We start from the raw sequence: 23,947 nt of genomic DNA, 5'->3' as shown, positions 1-23,947 counted from the left end.
GGGCTTTTATGGACAGCACAGAAATCACTTTCTCTAGCAGCATGGCACAGCACCTATTCTCATTTGTCTTTTTGCATCTCAGATTCTAAAGCCTAAATTGTATCCGGTTTCCTCTCCTCCAGCTCTTCCGTCCTCCTGAAGAGGAAACCTAGCAATCATTTGAACAATGGCTCGTTCTATTTTTGATGAGCCCATGGAGAAAGTTAAACTGCAGAGCTAATAAAAACCCAACAGCCAGACAGAACAGCTTCTTTGCCTTTTTTTTTAAATATTCACCATATTCTGATTAACGCAACTCTCTCCATCCCCTGAGCCACACAGGGGTGCTGAACGACACTGTTCAACTCAACAGACAGCAGTTGTCTTCCTGTTATTTACACCTCTTTAAAGCCTCCCGCTGCCTTGACCTCAATACTCGTTAGAATGCGACTTAATTCACAACATTTTTAAAAATGGACTTAGAGTGATGCTATAAATGGATGGTTCCCAATTTATTTGGGCTAAGGACCTATTTGTAAACCTTGATGGCAACCCAGAACACTCCCCAAGACCCACCAGACCCAATGACCCCACACAGGAGTGGGGATCATATATAAGGTTCCAGACACTTTGGCCAGATGTGAAAGGCTGTGGAATCCCTGCACTGGTAACTGGGGGATGGGTGGCAAGTTGAGACACCCCCCCCACCAAAAAAACCACACAGCCCTCCCATAGGAAGCAGAGACTAAGGGGTGGGGGGATTTGGGGTCGGGGGGTGAAATGGGGAAATTAGGGGGGCTGGGGGGTGTAATGAGGAAGAAGTTGGGAGGGGCCGGGGAAGGAACTGGGGGGGGCTATGAGTGTGGGGGTGCAGTAGGGACCTGGGGGTAGGACATAGAGAAAGAGGGGTCCAGGTGAGGGGGAGGGGGCTGATAGCTCTCCCAAAAACACATGACCAACCCCCCCCCCCCCCAGCACATGAGAATAGACGGTAAAGAGGTGGGGGATAGGGGCTCCTGGGGATGAAGTGGGGAGGAGCAGGGGAGCAAAAGGGGCTGGGGATGCAGTGAGGGAAGATCTGGGGATATTGGGGGTCAGGGTGGGTGCTATGGAGGGGGGTTTCCCAGCTGTAGGGAGATGTACATTGTGCAGCCTATTTGGGAAGGGCTGGGAGGGAAGGACGGACCGTATAGAAGACAAAGTGTCACCCGACTGTGGGGAGGGGATACGTCAGGGGTGTGTGTGCAATACTTACGTATAAGCATAATCTGGAGAACCAAAGAAGGGGCCACTTTTCCCCACCCCTGTGGAAAGAAGGGGCAGGTTAGGAGGAGCGGTCAGGACCCCCAGAATCCTTGCCCCCCTTCCCGCTATCCCTTTTGCCATCTACCAGGACTGCGTGCCACATACAATGCAAACAGTCACCGACTGCCTCCTCCTGGCTCCTGTCCCATGGGACTGGGTGGGCTCAACTCCCCGCTCTGGGTATTGTGACGTCCAGGGTCACAGCATGGCTCTGATGGATGGCCAGCAGGACCAAATTTGTATGGGTGGCACTGAGTTCTGGCACATGGAGTTGCAACACCGCCCACTCAAATTGGGCCCAACCAGGCCCCCAGCATCACGATGGAAGGGCAACTCGACCAAACCTGAGTGGTGCTATGTGAGCTTGTACACCAGGTCACAATGCCTGGAGCAGGGAGCTGAGCCCAGCCAGCCCTGTGACCCTTTGTTATGTTCTGGTGACCCAATTTTGGATTGTGATCCACAGGTTGAGAAACCCTGCTATAAATAATTCACAGCTATTTGTATCCATCATAGGTGGAATCAGAGTGTCCTGGAAGGGCATGGGGGGAAAATAAAACCCATTCATTCTTCACCAAACTAGCAGAAGCAAGATATCCAAGCACTGGAAAAGATATAGAGGCAGAGTCTCAGCTGGTGTACATTGTTCTAGCTCCATTGACATCAATTTAACACTGAGTTGCACCTTCCTCAACAAGTGGTTCCACTGATTTCAGTGGGACCCCTTATGGAGGACAGTGCTATTCCGCAGGAGTAAGGGTATCAGACCCTTAAGAGGCTAATCCAGCTACTCCTCAGTGGAGGTTGTTCAAGCAGAGGACCTGACCCAGTTTCTCTGCTCAGGGTGGTGGAGGGCCTGGAGTTTCAAGTTCCCTGCCTGGTGTGGAGCTTAGCAACTTGTAGGCTACTGAATTAGGAATGGGACCACAGAACTCCTCCTTTTACATGGAGTCCTACAGAATTTCATAGAAAATTCTAACCTTTCTCTAAATTTTTGGATCTCATAGAATTTCAAGGAGACCCCTATCCCTGAGATAGGATTTTTGAATAATCCTATATTCAGAAAAGAACTGAATACCTATGACACTTTATAGGAACAGTCTACAAAGAAATTAGAGCCATTTCCACAGAGCTCTGTTAAATCTCTTTAGAACTCTATTGGTTTAATCCCTATTAAAATCTACAGGAATTGTCCATATACTTCACCCCAACCTCGGCAAATCTACTGATTGCCCAGCCCAGATACTCCTGAGGGGTGCAGAGTATTTGCCCCATGGTCTTGTTCACAGTCGGGCCTGTAAGAGGTCTGATGAGGCAAAGCCTTCTCAGGATGGCAATCCATGCTCTCACACACAGTCTCATTGAATCAGATAATGAATTCAACGGGAGCTTGTCTGAGCAAGGCCAAAGCAAAAACTGAGTAAGGACCTGAGGATATGGCCCGCTGACATGAATAGGGCTACTGATGTGGTTAAAGATTATTGGCATGAATGACAGGATTGGCCTTGAGTTTGAAAACACAATTACAGTCAATGATTACATTAAACAGGGTTACATTCCAACTCTGTTCAGAAAATGTGGTAGAACCCCGCTAGGGATATGAAGTGGATAGCAAGGATTTTGACAGCACATTTTCTTTCTTAAAAAGCCCCTGTCCACTCTGAACACACAAACAGTGCTAAAAACTATGCTAGCTTCAACCATGCTCACCCACAGCTATCAACACGGTCCATGGACAGAGGCTGCTTTACCTCCACTGGAAGAAAAACTGCGGACATAATATAGAGGACTGAGGAGTAGCATGCAAAAATTATATCCCAGAATAGCAGGCCAGGATTTTTAAAAATAAGGCCCAGAGGCTCATAGGTATTCAGGGGCCTGAATATCTTTGAGGAGCTGGGCCTAAGAACCTAAAGTTAACCTCCTAAATCCAAATATGAAGCACTTAAATATGTGGCTTGATTTTCAAAAGTGACAAGTACCCAGCAGATGCCATCAAATCAGTGGAAAGTGTCAAGTGCTCCCACTTTAAAAAAAAAAATTCAGCTACTTATTTAGGATCTTAAATTTAGGCTCCTGTTTCAGAAAACCTTGGCTGCAGTGAGCACAACATAAAGTGCAATCAGGTCCTCAGATGAACCCTTCTCTTTTCTTCTTTCCTTTTCTCCTCTTTTTCCCCTTGCTTTCAGTTTTGATTTCTGTGAACTTTCTGTTACATGTTGCTCAATCTTTGCATCATGTTTATTTGTTCAAATGATACTGAAACTTAGAATCATAGAAGGGACCTTGCTTGGTCATCCAGTCCGGTCCCCTGATTTAACTCAGACTTTCTAGAGCTCTGCTCCTGCTGCAGGAAAATACACTCACCTCAATTCCTGTGAGCAGCTTCTAAGCCAAAAATAAAATAAATAAATAAAAAATAGTGACTGGGCTTCTCAAATCTGGCTCCACGCCCAGTATTTAATTATGAAAACAGGAGCTTGAGTGGAAATGCTGATATCCCAGGCAGATCTTCTATCTTATCTCCAGCACACTGTCCAAAGGGAATTCATTAACTGCTTCCCTGTCTTACCGTAATTGGTAATAATAATTTTTTTAAATCCCCACCTTTTGGAACTTGCTGTTGTTAAGATTCCCCCCTTCCTCCTTCTCTCCCATCCCCAGTACTGCATGTTTTTACAATACTCATGCTTTTTGAGAGCTATCAATAGGACCACTTGCAGAGTGATGTGCCCTGACAACAGGAATGAGGGTGGCAGAATATGAGTTAGAAGGTGACCTGGTGGATGCGGGCACTAAACTAATAGATGACCTAATTAACTTTGCGCACTTCACCTCTCTGTGCGTGTGTTTCCCCTTCCACTTTGTCAGTCTTGTTTATATAGATAGTTCTTTAAGGCAGAAACTGTCTCAAATGTATAGTGCCTAGAAAAATGAGGCCCTGATTTCATCTGGGCTCTCCAAGAGCTATTGTTGTTATTAATTATTATTATCAATAATAAATAATAATAATCAGATCCTGAATAATAATTTCAAGATATGATCCTTTGACAAAGGGCAGATCACTGTTATCACCTATTCTGCAATACAGTCCATTGAGCCATTACAGGGAATGATATCCATGGAAAAATACGACCTACAACCAAAACAATGAAAGACTTGAAAGCATGGAGGAACCTTTTCAGACCTTGTGATGCAGACTAAGCACAATACAACACCAACACTTGTGGGACTATAAGAAGAAATGTAGTTGGCCCAAAAAGGGTTGGGCTGAGTTAATTAGATTGCCGTGCTAGCAAAACAAATAGAGCCCCTCTCTTGCTAACTTGTTTTCTTGCCCTGGCCAGTTATGGGAAGGAGGTGCCAGGCAAGCAGTATGCTTTGAGTCTCTTGATCTGGACGGCAGATGGATGACTGTCTCCTGTAGGAAGGAGTCCCCGACCACCACCACCCGTCTCCTCCCCTTGGGAGTTATAGTTGTGGAACCCCCATCCGTAGGACAGTGCATCCCATGCCTTCCAGTCAATGGGGGTCTCCTTCTGATCCCTTCCCTCAGATAGCTCTTCCAAACCATTCTCCACTGTAGTACCTGTGCAGAGAGCCTGAAAACGGTTTCTTACCTCTATCTGCATTGGAGATACATGGGTTTTCCTCTTTCTTCTTCTGGAGGTCACATGCTGCCAATTTTCTTCCCCGTCCTGCACTGCCCTTTCTGATTCTTCAGCTTGCTGTGCCTGCAGTACCAAACGCTGACTTCTATCCAGAAAGTCGTCTTTTTCTCTGATGCAATACAGGGTTGATACTTGGGTCTCTAGTCCTTTAACCTTCTCTTCCAATATGGAGACCAGCTTGCACTTCGTGTCTATCGTCTGAGAGAAAAACAAACATGGTACATCCTGTGCAGGTCACAACAGCGGATCACTCACAATCCATAATGTCGTCCTTCTAAGAGCGTCCTCAGATGTTGTATTTACTGCTCACAGAAGCCTGAAAGGCAAAAAACTCTGTGGGAACTCCCCCATACAGAGCCAAACTTCATAACTTACATATGACGATAGCACATACAATCCAATGAGATATTAATGTCTAGCAGATCAAGACTTTTAGAGTGGCACCTCACAAGGCATACTTGGCACAAAACATATCCTAATTATATGACAGTGGTGAATATTGAGGTGCCAGGGTGTCACAGCGGGGTCCCTCAAGGACCTCTATTGGGACCAATGCCATTCAATATATTCATAATGATCTGAAAAAAGGGGTAAACAATGAGGTGACAAAGTTTTCAAATGATACAAAACTAGTCAAGATAGTTATGTTCACAGCAGACTGTGAAAAGTTACAAAGGGATCTCACAAAACTGAGTGACTGGGCAACAAAGACGCAGATGAAATTCAATGTTAATATATGCAGAGCAATGCATATTGAAAACATAATCCCAACGATATGTAAAAAAATTAAGGTGTCTAAATTAGCAGTTACCACTCAAGAAAGAGATCTTGGTGTCATTGTGAATAGTTCTTGGAAGACATCTGGTCAATGTGCAGCGGCAGGCAAAAAAGCTAACAGAACGTTAGGAACCATTAGCAAAGGGATAGATAAGAAGACAGAAAATATCATAATGCCTCTATACACATTGATGGTATGCCCACGCCTTGAATACTGCATGCAGTTCTAGATGCCCCAACTCAAAATAGATAGAATTGGAAAAAGTACAGAGAAGGGCAACAAAAATTATTTGGGGTATGGAACAGCTTCCGTATGAAGAGAGATTAAAATGACTGGAACTGTTCATCTTAGAAAAGAGACAACTAAGGGGGGATATGACACAAGTCTATAAAATAATGAATGGTGTGTAGAAAGTGAACACCACAAGAACCAGGGGTCACCCAATGAAATAGGCAGCAGGCTTAAAACAAACAAAAGGAAGTACTTCTTCACACAATGCACAGTCAACCTGTGGCACTCATTGCCAGGGAGCATTGTGAAGGTTAAAAGCATAACTGGGTTCAGAAAAGAATTAGATAGGTTCATGGAGGGTAAGTCCATCAATTGCTATTAGCCAAGATGGTCAGGGACAGAATCCCATGCTCTGGGTGTCCCTAAACCTCTGACTGCTAGAAGGTGGGACTGGATGATAGGGGATGAATCACTTTGATAAATGGCCCTGTTCTGTTCATTCACTCTGAAGCATCTGGCTCTGAACATTGTCAGAAGACAGGATACTGGGCTAGATGGCCCATTGGTCTGACCCAGTATGGCTGTTCTTATAGTCTTTATATCAGCTAGAAAATGTGTCTCTTTCTGTTTTATAACATGAGGGCAGTTTGTTGCTGTATGACCTTATTGAAATGTCAAGTACCTGCACCCGCAGTTGAATTTAATATTGCACTGTCAGTGTGTCACTGTTCATATAGAAACTTAATGAAAAGATTTATTAAAGAAAGCTAGAAAAGTATAGATTTTCTTTTTAGCATTGTAGTTTGCGTATTTTTTCTGAACACAAAAAAACTTCACAGACCTGTCTTTAACTGGGCTTCTCTTGTGCACTTTGCAATTTTGCAGGCCCAGTTCATGTCACTTAGGGATAGGATTCCAGAAGTGCTCAGCATTGGCCAAGTTTTACTATTAACTTCAAAGTGAGCAAAAATAGGACAATCCTGAGTACTTTTAAAAATTTCACCCTAAATGTCCACCTATCTGATTGCACCTGCAAAACAGGTACTTAAGCACCTAAGTGACCCAAGTAAGCCTACAAATTGAGAGTTACAAAAAAGGAGCCAGATTTAAAAGTCTGGCCACACAGGGTTACAGTTCTTTCCCATGGCATGTGCCTTAATCTTGCAAGACCCTGGGTGATGCACAGCAGAGAATGCAAGTGCTTTACCATTTAACTTTAATTAAGCCTCACAACACCCCAGTGAACAAATTGTGGACTTTTAGTTTTCCTCAGGTGTGCTCCACCTCTGGTCCACCCTGAGACCCCACTCCCACTCCACACCTTCCCCCAAGGCCTCGCCCTCACTACACCTCTTCCTGCCCCTGCCCCTGCTCCTGCTCTGCCCCCCTCCCTGAGGCCATGCCAACCCACCAGTCGCTGCTCTCTGCCCTCTCCCAAGCTCCTCCCTGAGCCACCAGACAGGTGTTTGGTGGCGGCGCTGAACAACCATGGCTAGTGGGTGCTAGGCACTATTTTTTAACACGGAGTCGGTGCCTATGGGAACAGCAGCCATATTTTACAGCTGTGGAAAATAAGGCATGGAGATCCTATGACTCAGATCCAGGATGGCATTTTGGCACCGAACACCCATTATTTCAGTGGAAGTTTGGAGCCCAAATACCTTCAAGGATGTGGGCCTGTGTGGCTTGTCCAAGGTATCACAGAGAGTCAGTGGCAGTTCTTGGAGTAAACCCCAAAAGTCTTGATCATCAAGTGCCTGCTGTAGCTACTAACCCCCATTGCGACTCCCTGTGAAACTGGGCCTGTTGCTTTAAGCACTGGAGTTTATCTTGGAGGAGATAATCAGAGACCAGTGGAGGGTTCATGACACCTCTCCATCTGGAAGTAGCTTTTCAAGCCCGTTCATGCCAACTGTGAATGAGTTCCTCTTTGCATTCCATTCCCTCGCAACATAATGCGCGTTAGGAATCTGTTTTTGCTCATGGAGTTACGGGCACACCAGTTGGAAGCCAACAGCCTTTCACACTTCACTGGGAGTGAGACCAAATAGAGATTAAGTTATTGGAAATATTAGAAGCAATAGTATCTGTGGCTGCTGGAAAACAAAATGAAAATGTGTTAGCTGTTACCCGATAGAATACACAACATGCTAGTTACTGTCAGTTATGACAAGACTGTAAAGCAAGTTCTGCCAGGCTAGGATAGCATAAAAATGCATTTACAAGTGTTGTTTTGTGAGTTGATCCATTTACCTCAATGAAATAATTGCAGGCTGTGTAGTTCTATGGTTATCTATATACCACTTCACTAACCCTGTTTTGGTGCGTGGATAAGATGCATGCAGTGTGCAGAGTGGAGAAATACCATTATCTAGCAAGTGACAACAGGTCTATTCCATTGGTACCATTGCTGAAGTGCTGCCTTTTAATGTCACTCTAATGCAAAGCTTTTCAGGCTGATGGAAAAGTCCCTTTGCTGGCTCTGCTTACTATTTATTACCAAAGCCACAGAAATTCATTTGGGATGCCATTTATCAGGCTGAACTGACCTGACAAGCTCGCATAGAATGAAGACTGAAATGTTAAGCACACCCTCGGAGTCCTGATTCTGATTTCAGTCTGCACTGTACATTGGGAGACATTCTAATGACATCAAAGGAATTATCTCAGATTTACCCCAGGGCGAATGAGATAAGAACCCAACCTATAGTGTGTACCTTTAACTCCTTGAAGATAGGGTGAAGGAAGGGATGGGTCTGCCAATGAACCAGCTGAGCAGCGGGGAACAGCAGAGCAGCACACAGCAGGAGTTTGCCTGGGATTGGTGAGTATCCGAGTGCGTGTTTGCTGAGTGAGTATCCGAGTGTGTGTTTGCTGGGAGGGCAGTTTGATAGCCTGAGCAGGTGCCTGATTGGGTGGTAGCCTGAAGGGGGCCAGGATTGGGGGTGTCTGTTTGTTTCAGGGAAGCCTGGCTGTTTAAAAATAGCCAGAGCTCCGCGAACCAGCTGAGCAGCGGGGAACCAGCTGAGCAGCACACAGCAGGAGTTTGACCGGGAGTTCGCCTGGGGTGAGCCCAGTGAGGCTTACATCTTGCCAGCTTCTCTGAGGAAGCTCATAGTAGGAAGGTGATATGGGGGGGGAGGTTCAGCTATTGTGACCTGCACTGGATGTGCCACATTTGTCTTTCTTCCACAGGACAGAAGCGACTTTGTCTGTACAAAGTGCAAGCTAGTATCCATATTGGAAGAGAAGATCGAAGGTCCGGAGCAGCAGATACCGACCCTGCGTTGCAAACGAGAATCTGAGGATTTTCTGGACAAAAGTCAGGATATGCTTCTACGGGCACAAAGCTCTAAAGATTTAGAGCAGGTTGCACAGCGGAGCCAAGAGGCCAGTGTAGAAGCTTGGCAACATGTGACCTCCAGAAGAAGAAGGGGGAATGTCCAGGTACCAGCAACACGGACACAGGTAACTAACCGTTTTCACGTTCTCTCCACAGGTACCATTGCGGAGAGTGGACCAGATGATACATCTGGGGGGAGAAAGCAGAAGGAGACTCCGCTGGTTGGAAGGCATGAGATGCACTGTCCTGAGGTTGGGGGTTCCACGACCACCACTCCCAAGAGAAGGAGGTGGGTGGTGGTGGTTGGGGACTCTCTCCTCAGGGGGACTGAGTCATCTATCTGCCGCCCTGACCGGGAAAACAGAGAAGTCTACTGCTTGCCAGGGGCTAAGTTTCGCGATGTGACGGAGAGACTGCCGAGACTCATCAAGCCCTCAGATCGCTACCCCTTCCTGCTTCTCCACGTGGGCACCAATGATACTGCCAAGAATGACCTTGAGCGGATCACTGCGGACTATGTGGCTCTCGGAAGAAGGATAAAGGAGTTTGAGGTGCAAGTGGTGTTCTTGTCCATCCTCCCCATGGAAGGAAAAGGCCTGGGTAGGGACCGTCGAATCGTGGAAGCCAACGAATAACTACGCAGGTGGTGTCGGAGAGAAGGCTTTGGATTCTTTGACCATGGGATGGTGTTCCATGAAGAAGGAGTGCTGGGCAGAGACGGGCTCCACCTAACAAAGAGAGGGAAGAGCATCTTTGCTAGCAGGCTGGCTAATCTAGTGGGGAGGGCTTTAAACTAGGTTCACCGGGGGAAGGAGACCAAAGCCCTGAAGTAAGTGGGCAAGCTGGATACCGGGAGGAAGCACAGGCAGGAACGTCTGTTAGGGGAGGGCTCCTACCTCATACTGAGAATGAGGGGCGATCAGCAGGTTATCTCAAGTGCCTATATACAAATGCACAAAGCCTTGGAAAGAAGCAGGGTGAACTGGAGGTCCTGGTGATGTCAAGGAATTATGACGTGATTGGAATAACAGAGACTTGGTGGGATAATTCACATGACTGGAGTACTGTCATGGATGGTTATAAACTGTTCAGGAAGGACAGGCAGGGCAGAAAAGGTGGGGGAGTAGCACTGTATGTAAGGGAGCAGCATGACTGCTCAGAGCTCTGGTATGAAACTGCAGAAAAACCTGAGTGTCTCTGGATTAAGTTTAGAAGTGTGAGCAACAAGAGTGATGTAGTGGTGGGAGTCTGCTATAGACCACCGGACCAGGGGGATGAGGTGGATGAGGCTTTCTTCCGGCAACTCACAGAAGCTACTAGATCGCATGCCCTGGTTCTCATGGGCGACTTTAATACAGCGGTGCATAGACAATCCAGGAAGTTTTTGGAAAGCGTAGGGGACAATTTCCTGGTGCAAGTGCTGGAGGAACCAACTGGGGGGGTGAGCTTTTCTTAACCTGCTGCTCACAAACCGGGAAGAATTAGTAGGGGAAGCAAAAGTGGATGGGAATCTGGGAGGCAGTGACCATGAGTTGGTCGAGTTCAGGATCCTGACACAGGGAAGAAAGGTAAGTAGCAGAATACGGACCCTGGACTTCAGGAAAGCAGACTTCGACTCCCTCAGGGAACTGATGAGTAGGATCCCCTGGGGGAATAACATGAGGGGGAAAGGAGTCCAGGAGAGCTGGCTGTATGTCAAGGATTCCCTATTGAGGTTACAGGGACAAACCATCCCGATGTGTCAAAAGAATAGTAAATATGGCAGGAGACCAGCTTGGCTTAACAATGAAATCCTTGAGGATCTTAAACATAAAAAAGAAGCTTACAAGAAGTGGAAGATTGGACAGCTGACCAGGGAAGAGTATAAAAATATTGCTCGGGCATGTAGGAATGATATGTGCCCGAGTGGTTATGCACTGGAATAAATTGCTTGGGGAGGTTGTGGAATCTTCATCATTGGAGATTTTTAAGAGCAGGTTGGACAAACACCTGTCAGGGATGGTCTAGATAATACTTAGTCCTGCCTTGAGTGCAGGGGACTGGACTAGAAGATCCTTTGAGGTTCCTTCCAGTCCAACAATTCTAGGATTGTCTCTCCAGCATCTAGTCCAAAGTATTACAAACTATTCCCCTAATCTCATACAGACATAATTTGGTATATTGTTAAATGATTAGGAGTCACTGCCAAAGACAGACCAATAGAAACAAATGAGAATGGACAGAGGGTCTGAGGAAGGTTGACGTACTAACTGTAGGTTGTTCTCTGAAGAGTAGCTTTCAGAAGGCCCCTCAGTGTGTGCACTCAAGTTTGTATCCCAGTCTGTAAAGGGGTTAGCCACTTTTCTAACCTTTTTTTAAAAAGTTCTAACATTAGCAAAACTATTTAGTTTTGCTATAACCATGTTCTCAGAAATGGCTGAAAGTTGAAACTTTAAATATAATAATACAAAAAAATTAAAACTCATTACCACAGTACCTGAGCGCCTCACAGGCTTAATGCATTTATTCTCACAACACCTCTGTGACGTAGGTATTCTATAGCATTTTACAGATGGGCACCGGTGCACAGACAGGCTAAGTGACTTGCCCAAGTTCACACAGGAAGTCTGCAGTACAGCAGCAAATTGGCTCTAGGTCTCCTGTGTCTCAGTACAGCACTGTAACCACTGGACCATCCTTCATCTCATTTTAGTACCTTCAGAATTAAATATCAATAAATGTGCACACAATTAACTGGTCCATTTAACTCTGGTAATTGAAAATAAAATAAGTAAACATCATGTTGTGGTTCATCTTATGATTATTATTGAATAGCTTTGTTTTCTATTCTCATCTCTACCCCAAATGTCCTTTAGATATTTCATGTGTTTCCTTGTCTAAGGTACCATGTGTGCTATTGATCTAAACCTCTTTCTCAGGTGATCTTTCTAGGACAGGACTATGGTTACTGACAAAAGAGCATGGTAAAGTTCACTCATCCTCCAACTAAAATGCATAACTTCCATGGACAGAGTGCCGGGTCCAGATTGCCATAAACAAGTACTATTTATCCACCCCACAATTCAAATGAACTCATCTGTCTATGTTTAAAAATACTGATATTGCATCAGAAACTAATTATTTGAAACACCTACCTGTTGTAATTACCAAGCTGTAGCAGGTGACTGGGATAATAATGATGAGCACTTGTACAGCACTATATATTATCAATGCTGTATAGGTACTAATGAATTCATCATCATAATGCCGCTGTGGAGGTAAATATAGTCCATCAGTTCATACTGTATTTATCTCCATCAATATTATTCCCAGTTTACAGATAGGTAAAACAGACACATAGATTAAGTGAAAAAAACCACAGTCAGCACTTGGGACTTCCTGGCTCCCAGCCCCATGCTCAATCCACTATCCCATGCTGCCTCTCACATGTATGGATCAAGCAGTGACTATAAACTCATTCATTATAGTGCTGCATAGTTAATACTCAGCAAACGTGTTGTTAGTACGATGGTATTTAACATGTCTCATGTTTCCTCGATCTCCTTTCCTATTTGCATGGCAAACTCGATTAGACTTTCTGGCTATAATTTCTGACCCTTCTCAATTCTTTTTCCCTCATATCTAAATTTTCCACTAAATTCTATCAGTTTGCTTGCTTTAATATAACACACATCTGCTTTTTCATCATTGTCCTTACTGCTACAATCCTTGATTCCTCTCTAAAGCTGGTCTCTGGCCTCACCGGCTCTTGCATTGTTCCCTGTGTCCCAAAGCCATCTTCCTCTCCTGCCAGGCACATCAAACCCCCTCCTTAAATCCTTCCACTGGTTACTTCTTACCACACCAGATTCAGTCTCCTCATCCTAACCTGAGAGAGAGTGTTCTTGCGTGTGGGCAAGACAAGCAAGGCAAAGTTTAAAAACCCCTCATTTACAGGGTCTTGAGGCAATCAATTCCTCTGAATCAGCAGTGTTCATCTTGAGACCACCTCCAGGGAGCCCAACATGAAAAGAGCAACCATCCAGCATCCTCCACAGCATCAAAAGAGGCATGATGGGCTGTCCTGGATGCCCCAGGCATGGTTGGTCTTGATGCAATGAACCATGCCACACCTGAAGCTGTTCAGCTGGCTCTAGAGGCAGTGTGGGAGCCCAACACCAGGTAGCCAGTCATCCGGCCTAATGCTGATGTGGGAGTTCTTGGTAGTGGCAGAGGCTGTCTTCCATTCTGTTGGCGATAGTGAGCTGATGATGTTATCAGCTGGATGGAAAGTGTGCAGCATAGGATTTCTGCTATGCAGTTCATGGCAGGGTACATCCCATATATCCCTGAAAAGCAGCAAGCACCTTGCTGTACCTTGGTGATCAGTTTGTTGGCTGCATTCCAACACTGGACATTAGGTGGAGAAATATTGTCTGGCACTGTAAACCACACATATTTGGTTGGCTTCAGTGTGCCTGTGATAATTCTCATGGTATGATTAAACTGTACATCTACTAGTCTAGTGTGGGCAGAGTTTAACTCAACCGGAGCACAGTATTTGCCAACTGAGTAGCAGAGAGCAAGCCCCAAACTACTCAGTGTTTGCACATTGGTTCCCCAGGTAACCCCTACTGCTTAGTTCAGGAGACAGTTTCTGCTCTTGCTCTTTTGAGCTCTTTTAGTGAGATGGTATTTGTATGTGAGTGTGCCATCTCCGGTGACCCCTAGGTACACTGGCTTTGAATAATTTGCTGATCATTCAAAAAGATGTAAAGCTAAAGTTGACTCTCAGGCCTGGTCTACAGTATGCGGTTATTTTGGAATTAGCTGAGTTACCTCAGAATAAAACTGGTTCCATCCACACAATTAAATCAGTTTTTTCAATTTAAAGGGCTCTTTACGCCGATTTCTGTACTCCACCTCGGCAAGTGGAGTAGCGCTAACATCGAGATCGCAGTTCCAGGTTACGGGTACTGTGGATGCAATTCGATGATATTGGCCTCTGGGAGCTATCCCAGAATGCTCCCTTGTGACTGCTCTGGACAACATTGAACTCTGATGCATTAGCCAGGCAGGCAGTAAAAGCCCCGGGAACTTTTGAATTTCCTGTTTGGTCTCCATCAGCACGGGTGACCATCAGCACAGTACACCATCACAGGCGACCATGCAGAGTCTACCATCTCAAGAGGCAGTCCTGGATTCACAGACGAGCTCCATCATGGTCCAAATGGGAGTTACTGGATCTCATTGCATGTTGGGGAGATGAATCTGTTATGGCAGAGCTACGTTCCAAAAAAAAAAAAAGGAATGCAAATACGTATGCTAAAGTCTCCAGGGCCATGACGGAAAGAGGCTACTCCATGGACACAGAACAGTGTCGTACAAAAATCAAGGAGCTCAGGCAAACATACCAAAAATCCAGGGAGGTGAACGGGCGCTCTGGGTCACAGCCCCATACATGCCGCTTCTACCATGAGCTGCATGCAATTATGGGGAGTGACGACACCACTACCCCACCACTGTCCATGGACACCTGCAAGGGAGGAGTAGTACGGAGCGAGGAGGATGATTTTTTGGAGGATGAAGAGGAGGAGGAGGACAGTGCACAGGCGGCAAGTGGGGAATCTGTTTTCCCCCCTAGCCAGGAACTATTCTTAACTCTGGAGCCAATAGCCTCCCCCTACTCCCAAAGCATGCTCCCAGACCATGCCCTTGGAGAAGGCATTTCTGGTGAGTGAGAGCTTGATCGGAGCCACGCGGTGGTGGGTGGGGGGAAACCCAGCCGTGCTGGGGTGTTCGTGTTTAGTTTAAAGGGCTCATCCCTGCTCAGAGCCTCATCGGAGTCCTGCGGTGTGGGGGTGTGTGTGTGTGTGTGTGTGGGTGGGCGGGGAGGGTGTTGTGTGAAGCGATCATCCCAGAGAGCCCACAAGCTGCCTGCAAGCTGAATTTTGTTGCCTGGCTGCTGCCTGCAAGGTGAATTCTGTTGCCTGGCTGCATGTGATGGCTTACTCACACCAAAGTGGCAGGCACTTCAGTATAGGAGGCAAAATGAGACCTTGTACAGAAAGAACATGTGCTGTGTACTATGAATTGCCTGTTTCACTGAGAAACAGTGTCCCCTTTGTTCTCTAAAATGTATCTTTTAAAATACTACCCTCCCTTTTTCTCCTCTTGCAGGAGGTGCAAATGTTTCAATGTGGCCCCTATCTACTCCATCCCAGAGGCTGGTCCAGATTAGAAAGTGGAAAAAACGAATTCAGGATGACATGTTTGCTGAGCTCATGCAGTCCTCCTGCACTGATAGGGCCCAGTTGAACGTGTGGAGGCAAACAATTGCAGAGTCGCGTAAAGCGTTACATGAATACGAAGAGAGAAGGGACGTACGCGATGAGAGTAGGCAGGATGCTATGGCCAAGCTCATGGGGGAGCAAATTGACATGCTCTGCTGTATGGTGGATCTAATGCAGGAAAGGCAGAAAGACCACAGACTGCCGCTGCAGCCCCTGAATAACAACCCTCCCTCCTCCCCAAGTTCCATAGCCTCCTCACCCAGATGCCCAAGAATGGGGACCCACACAGTCAACCCCAGAGGACTGCACAGGCAGCAGAAAGCTGGCATATCCTAAATTTTGATTTGGTTTCTGGACTTGTCCTTCCCTCCTCCTCCACCCCCTTAACCCAATACCCCCTTCCCCCATCTAGCTTCTGATTTCTCTCAATGTTTTGTGCAACAAATAATAAAAAACATTTTTTAAATAATTGTGACTTTATTTCCTTTAATATATATATATAGGGGTGGGTAACTAAGAGAAACAAACAACTTTCACACCGTACCCTGGCCAGTCATGAAACTGGCTTTCAAAGCTTCTCTAATGTGCAGCGCATCCTGCTGCGTTCTTCTAATCTCCCTGTTGTCTGGCTATGCAAAACTGGCCACCAGGCAAGTTGCCTCAACCTCCCACCCAGCCATAAACATCTTCCCCTTACTCTCACAGATATTGTGGAGCACACAACAAGCAGCAATTACAACTGGAATATTGGTTGTGCTGAGATCTAACCAGCGTGCCAGCGTGCTTTCAAATATCCAAACGCACATTCTACCACCATTCTGCACTTGCTCAGCCTATAGTTGAACTGCTCCTTACTACTGTCCAGGGTGCCTGTGTATGGCTTCATGAGCCATGGCATTAAGGGGTAGGCTGGGTCCCCGACGATAACTATGGGCATTTCAACATCCCCGACAGTAATTTTCTGGTCTGGGAAGTAAGTTCCTTCCTGAAGCTGTTCAAACAGACCGGAGTTCCTGAAGATGCAAGCGTCATGTACCTTTCCCGGCCACCCCACGTTGATATAGGTGAAACGTCCCTTCTGATCCACCAGTGCTTGCAGCACCATGGAAAAGTACCCCTTGCGGTTTATGTACTGGCCGCCCCAATGTTCCGGGGCCAAGATAGGGATATGCGTTCCGTCTATCGCCCCGCCGCAGTTAGGGAACCCCAGCGCATTAAAGCCATCCACAATGGTCTGCACATTTCCCAGGGTCACTACCCTTGATATCAGCAGATCTTTGATGGCGTTGGCTACTTGCATCACAGCGGCCCCCACAGTAGAGTTGCCCACTCCAAATTGATTCCTGAGTGACCGGTAGCTGTCAGGCGTTGCAAGCTTCCACAGGGCTATGACCACTCGCTTCTCAACTGTGAGGGCTGCTCTCATTTTGGTGTCTTTGCGCTTCAGGGCAGGGGACAGCAAGTCACAAAGTTCCATGAAAGTGGCCCTACGCATATGAAAGTTTCTCAGCCACTGGGAATCATCCCATACCTGCAACACTATGCGGTCCCACCAGTCTGTGCTTGTTTCCTGGGCCCAGAATCAGCGTTCCACAGCATGAACCTGGCCCAACAGCACCATGATCTCCCAATCGCCACAAGCCGTGCTTCTAGGAATGTCTGTGTCCATGTCCTCATCAGTAAAGTAATTACGCTGTCGTCGTTTCCTCCCCCAGTTTTGCAGGTACTGCACATACTGCTGGATAATGCGCGAGGTATTTACAATAGTCAAAACTGCAGCAGAGATCTGATCGGGCTCTGTCAAGATTCCTTCCCCACTCTGAACTCTAGGTTATAGATGTGGGGACCTGCATGAAAACCTCCTAAACTTACTTTTACTAGCTTAGGTTAAAACTTCCCCAAGGTACAAACTATTTTACCTTTTGCCCTTGGACTTCCGCTGCCACCACCAAACATCTAACTGGGTTTATTATTGGGAAAGAGCCCTTTGGAAACGTCTTTCCCCCAAAAATCCTCACCAAAACCTTGCACCCCACTTCCTGGGGAAGGTTTGGTAAAAATCCTCACCAATTTGCATAGGTGACCACAGACCCAAACCCTTGGATCTTAAGAACAATGAAAAAGCATTCAGTTTCTGAAAAGAAGAATTTTAATAGAAGTAAAAAGAATCACCTCTGTAAAATCAGGATGGTAAATACCTTACAGGGTAATTAGATTCAAAACAGAGAATCCCTCTAGGCAAAACCTTAAGTTACAAAAAGACATAAAGACAGGAATATCTATTCCTTTCAGCACAGCTTATTTCCTCAGCCATTTAAAGAAATCATAATCTAACACATATCTAGCTAGATTACTTAGTAAATTCTAAGACTCCACTCCTGTTCTGTCCCCGGCAAAAGCCTCACCCAGACAGACCCAGACCCCTTGTTCCCCCCCCGCCCCAGCTTTGAAGGTATCTTGTCTCCTCATTGGTCATTGTGGTCAGGTGCCAGCGAGGTTATTCTAGCTTCTTATCTAGAATAAGGAGAGATTTTAAAGGTGTTTACCCTTCCCTTTATATTTATGACAGGCTCCATGGCTATGGCTATGGCGCCTGCATGGGTAATCCTGGAAAAAGGGCGCGAAATGTAGGAGAGCAGAGTGGCAGTGGAAGCTGTGCTGTTCGGCTCACGGTAGCTATCATAAATATAAAGGGAAGGGGAAATCCCTCCTGGACAGGGGAAAGCTCCTCTCACCTGTAAAGGGTTAAGAAGCTAAGATAACCTCGCTGGCATCTGACCAAAATGACCAATGAGGAGACAAGATACTTTCAAAAGCTGGGAGGAGGGAGAGAAACAAAGGGTCTGTGTGTCTGTCTTATACTGGTCTCTGCCGGGGATAGACCAGGAATGGAGTCTTAGAACTTTTAGTAAGTAATCTAGCTAGGTATGCGTTAGATTATGATTTCCTTAAATGGCTGAGAAAAGAACTGTGCTGAATAGAATAACTATTTCTGTCTGTGTATCTTTTTTGTAACTTAAGGTTTTGCCTAGAGGGGTTCTCTATGTTTTGAATCTAATTACCCTGTAAGGTATCTATCATCCTGATTTTACAGGGGGGATTTCTTTATTTCTATTTACTTCTATTTCTATTAAAAGTCTTCTTGTAAGAAAACTGAATGCTTTTTTCATTGTTCTCAGATCCAAGGGTTTGGGTCTGTGGTCACCTATGCAAATTGGTGAGGCTTTTTATCCAACATTTCCCTGGAAAGGGGGGTGCAAGTGTTGGGAGGATTGTTCATTGTTCTTAAGATCCAAGGGTCTGGGTCTGTAGTCACCTAGGCAAATTGGTGAGGCTTTTTACCAAACCTTGTCCAGGAAGTGGGGTGCAAGGTTTTGGGAAGTATTTTGGGGGGAAAGATGCATCCAAACAGCTCTTCCCCAGTAACCAGTATCTGTTTGGTGGTGGTAGCGGCCAATCCAAGGACAAAGGGTGGAATATTTTGTACCTTGGGGAAGTTTTGACCCAAGCTGGTAGAGATAAGCTTAGGAGGTTTTTCATGCAGGTCCCCACATCTGTACCCTAGAGTTCAGAGTGGGGGAGGAACCTTGACAGTAGCCGAACAACGGCTGAAAATGGTTGTCTTCTGTGGCTTTCACGGAGGTGGGAGCCCAGGACAGACAACATGGCGAAGCTCGGAAGCGTGGCAATAGCGGGAGAGCAGAGTTGGCAGTGGAAGCTGTGCTGCTTGGTTCACGATGGCTGAGCACAGTTGGAGAGATGGATTCATAGTAGCAGGAGAGCAGCGGTGCGCCATCTGCTGAAAGCAGTATGGTGTCTGCATGACAAAAAGGCATGAAACAATTGTCTGCCGTAGCTTTCCGACGACACACACCCAGAAACACCTGTGAGAATGTTTTTGCCACATCATGCACTGGGAGCTTAACCCAGAATTCCAATGGGCGGCAGGGACTGCAGGAACTGTGGGATAGCTACCCATAGTGCACCGCTCCGACATTCAGTGCTAGCCTTGGTACTGTGGACGCAATCTGCCGAATTCATGCACTTTAGTGGGGACACAGAAGACCGAATGTATTAAATAGCTTCTGAAAATTCGAATAGAATAATTTCAAAATAATTTCGCACTGTAGATGTACCCTGAGTGTAGCGGAAGTAGAAGCATGTTGACACGATCTTTGATGTACTTGGTTTCTGACTCTATTTTTTGCAATAGTCACCAAAGGCAGCCAGATCACTGTTCAAGTTTTCTTCAATCTTTTGGAAGTCATGGTCCCTTGAAGTCAAGTGGATATCATTGGTGTACATGAACCCCCTTGGAGATGACATTCAATGGAATACATTAAATAAAGTTGGTGCAGCACCAAACCCTGTGAGAGTCCATTCTTCTGCAATTTCCAGGTGCTGGTTTTGTGGCCCAGAGCCAATGGAAAATGTTTTCTCAGAGCATCAGCTCAGTTGTCATGACAACCCATCTCAGAAAAACACTTGAATCTTATACAGCAGACCAACTTGTGACAAATAGGCACAGCTGTAAAATCAAAAAAGAGCTCCAGTTTTCTTCTTCTCTTGAAATCCATCCTGGAATGTATGTAGTAAGTGCTAACAATTGGCCACAGGTGCTTCAATCTGGTTGGAAGCCTGCCTGATTATCACTCAAAAATTGTTCTGTCATGGGCATAATTTTCAGTAGGATCATCTGCTCCAGGAATTTGTAGATACAACTCAGGAGTGATACTGGATGATTGCTGGGCTGCTAAAGAGTGGTCTTTACTTAAGTTTGGTAAAGCTGTCACCTTAATTTTCCATCATATCTTGGGTATCATGATCTCCTTTATGATGTGGGACATGAAGTTAGGCAACTGGTGTTGGCTTTTCTTCCCAAGATGTTTTGGTAGTTTTGATGAGGCAATGTCAAAGCCTCAGGCTTTCCTGGTTTTCAGTGACTTTTCTTTTTCTTCCCTAGAGAATGAGTGGGAATTTTCATCTTGGTCAAGCTGTGGAGATTGTTTGTATTGACCCTGCTCTTTTGTGATTGACACGAGGGAAATTTTAGCTTTCTCTGCTTTAGCAGTGTTGATCAGGTATGTGGTACCATTGTTTGGAGAGACCTATTGCCATGTATCTGGTGGGCTTTGTGTTGCACCAGACTTCCTGATGACTGTCCATGCTCTCCTGCTAGATCTTGACATGTCCATTTCTGATATTGCTTTTTTCCAGCATGTTCTTTGGACTAGATTCAGACTCTAGGAGATAATTAGCTATTTCTGACTCACTGGGTTTTTATGCTATTTAAGGAGCTCTGCACATTCTTTGTCCAGACATGGTATATAGGGGTTTGGTTTTTTGCCAGCCATGTGGGATGGACTTGGAGGCGACCTTAAAGATTGCTTTCGTAAATCTTGAATATGCTTGATCTATTGAGATGTTACTTGGGACACACACAGTATATTGGTCAATGGGCTTAGTGTAATTGTCCCAGTCTGCTTTTCTGTAGATCCAATCTAGCCTTGGCCTAGAGGTCACGATAGGCATGGTAACCCCTATTTGGAGGAGGATGAGGTGTTGCTGACTTTGGGGGAAATTTCCAAGGACTCTACAGATGGCTGGCAGAGGGTGGCCTCCAGCAGAAGTGACGCAACTGAGGTAGGGAAGGTAGCCCTGTTTCTAATGGGCAGTGTGAAGAGTTGCTGGTTGCTTCAGGTCAATGTAGTTCCTTGAGAGAGGCCCAGTTTGCAATGTCTATCCCACTTTGATCTGATTCTTTATAACCCCAGGTGGTATGGTGGCTATTGAATTTTCCATCATAGATGGGAGGATGCGGGAATGATTGTAGTTGATTCAAGGGCTTGCAGAAATTTACCACTTTAAATTGACTGATCCTTATGATGTCACAGTAGTCACATGTAGATGGTAGACTCTCCACATCGGTTAAGTTACATGAGTGTCTCAGCCATATTTTTCATGCAAAACCAGAGATTATGAACCACCTGGCAATAAGGGAATTAACATGGATTACCTGAAGGCAGATGACATCAGAATTGTGATGTCAGGTGATGTTTTCAGGACCAGAGAGCTTTGTGCCCAACAGGGCCTTGACATTCAGTTGTAGAACCTTGAGGGAAATGTCGTGTCTGTGTTCCCAGTAACCGGGATCCAGTAGCTTTGGTTCGCTGCTTTGGTTCCCCTGAAGGTAATTAAAAAGTACATTACAAGAATATAGCTGCATTGTGCCCACCTTCACCTACGAAAGTCTCTATATTTCCCATACCTACATTTTTGCTCCAACATCCATCTACCTACCCTTCTGTTGTGTGAGCTCAGCTCTACCCCATCACCTTAGCCCATCCTTTGTTTCTGTCTCACAGTCTTGCCATCATGCTTTTGACCATGCCATGGTCCATGCCTGGAGCACTCTGCCCCATCCTCAGCTCCCGAGCTTTCACTTCAAACCCTCTTCTTCAAGCACTCCCGTCATCCCTCGCATTGTTAACAATCCTCACACCTTCCTATTGTACTGTGTCTGGTCTCATTTCGATTTTTTAGCATCTTTGGTGTGGGGAATGTGTATATATGTATATTTGGCTCAGCTTCTGCAAAACACTTACATCACATCACAGCCAGTGGACTAGTCATGTGCTTTAAGCCAAACATGTGTAAGTAAGTGTTTGGCATATCCGCGCCTGTGATTGTGAAGTGCATTGTAAATTAACAGCAATATATACACAGATAATCTTATTTTATTAGGTTTCCTCCTGTATTAGGATTAATAAATTAGCTATTATACAATTTTTGAAATATCAGTTATTTTAACACTGATGTTTAATAACTGCATGGTGGTTTTATTAAAACCTCACTATGCTTCTAAATAAGCAATTATTTTTTACTAGTGTACAAGTTTCACTACACGGGAACTACTAGTTAAAGCATTAGCTTCCAGGGACTTGATGACAGCACCTGATTACATGTCTGATACATGACTACATTTCAGACAGGAGCATGTTTCTTGTTCGACCAATGCAAACATTTTGGACATCAATAAAGTATGATAGATTTGACTGTGGGGGGATGAGTAATAAGGAAGAAGGCCAGTGCTTTTCACTTACATGCCTAAGTTAAAGTTTCAGGATTTGATTTGTTTGTTTTTTTAGAAGAGTGAAGAGAACAGACAGCTTTGCCTACTGGAACAATTTCACTGAACTGTAAACAGGAGATGCTTGAAATCTCGTCACGCAATCTCCCAGTCAGTAATGAACAAACTGCAAACCCCCAGCTCCGGAGGGCAGACAGGCACACACTGAGTAGGTAAAGTTAAAATGTTGTTCCTGTCACTCATTTACTAATTGATGGGCTGGTAAAATGATCCTTCAACAGCCACATTATAATTGTACGTGAGCATATAACTTCTTCACAATTAAAAGCATGGGGGGGATTGCCAGACATTTTCCTGAGTAGGTGCTAGCCAATGTACTAAACACATTCACAATGCATAACAAAAGACTGCTTTGTATTTCTATATCATGAAGACAGATTCCCTGAAATCCCTTTCATTTTGTGTGCATGACTAGGGCAACAGCTTTTACCTCTTCATCTAATAGTCAGGTTTCGGCAACAGCTTTTACCTCTTCATCTAATAGTCAGATTTCAGATGCAATGCAGTACAATAGTAGCATATCCTGACATAAAAGGCTAAAAATTGTGTGTCTGGTGTCTGACACCTCTCCATGCTGATAGCCTTTTGGCTCAGAACCATGATCTTATGTATTCAAGACCTGTTGAGAAACCACACGGGAGCATTTCAGTGCATCTTTTCTTGAGGGGTAAAATATCAGAAAGATGAATATTTTAGAAATCAAACAGCAATGTCATAGAAGATTATTTACTCTTTCTTAAGCGGCATACAGGGAAAGAATTATGTTGTCTTGGTGTGATACAATGGGGTACAGGGGGGGAGAAATCAAATCTGTTATGTGTCATTGTTATGTTTCTCCATAAACAAGAAGCAACCCTAAACTTTCAATCTCAGTGACTTATTTTAGCCTAAGGACAATCAAGAAAGATCAAAAGCAAAGTCTCCATAGAGACCATAGTGTTTGTGTGTCTCTTCTGTAGCAAGCTCTAGTAACTCTGAGAACAAAATGTCTGTATGATATTTCCTGTAGACAAAGGTCGAGCTCCTGGAGATTTAAAGTTGCAGTACACAGAAAAAGGAACAACATTTTCAATCCACAGCCACCGCGTGTGAACCAACTGTAATGCTCATTCTTCCAATGTCTCCCATACACATTCTGCATGATTCTTAGTGGGATGGAATGCATCTGCCAACAGACTAAGTAACCAAAACCATAATTCATGCTGTGATTTTTTTTTC

Source organism: Eretmochelys imbricata, chromosome 2 (genome assembly GCF_965152235.1).
Source record: "Eretmochelys imbricata isolate rEreImb1 chromosome 2, rEreImb1.hap1, whole genome shotgun sequence".
Lineage (NCBI taxonomy): Eukaryota > Metazoa > Chordata > Testudines > Cheloniidae > Eretmochelys > Eretmochelys imbricata.
Note: the sequence above shows the minus strand (reverse complement) of the source record.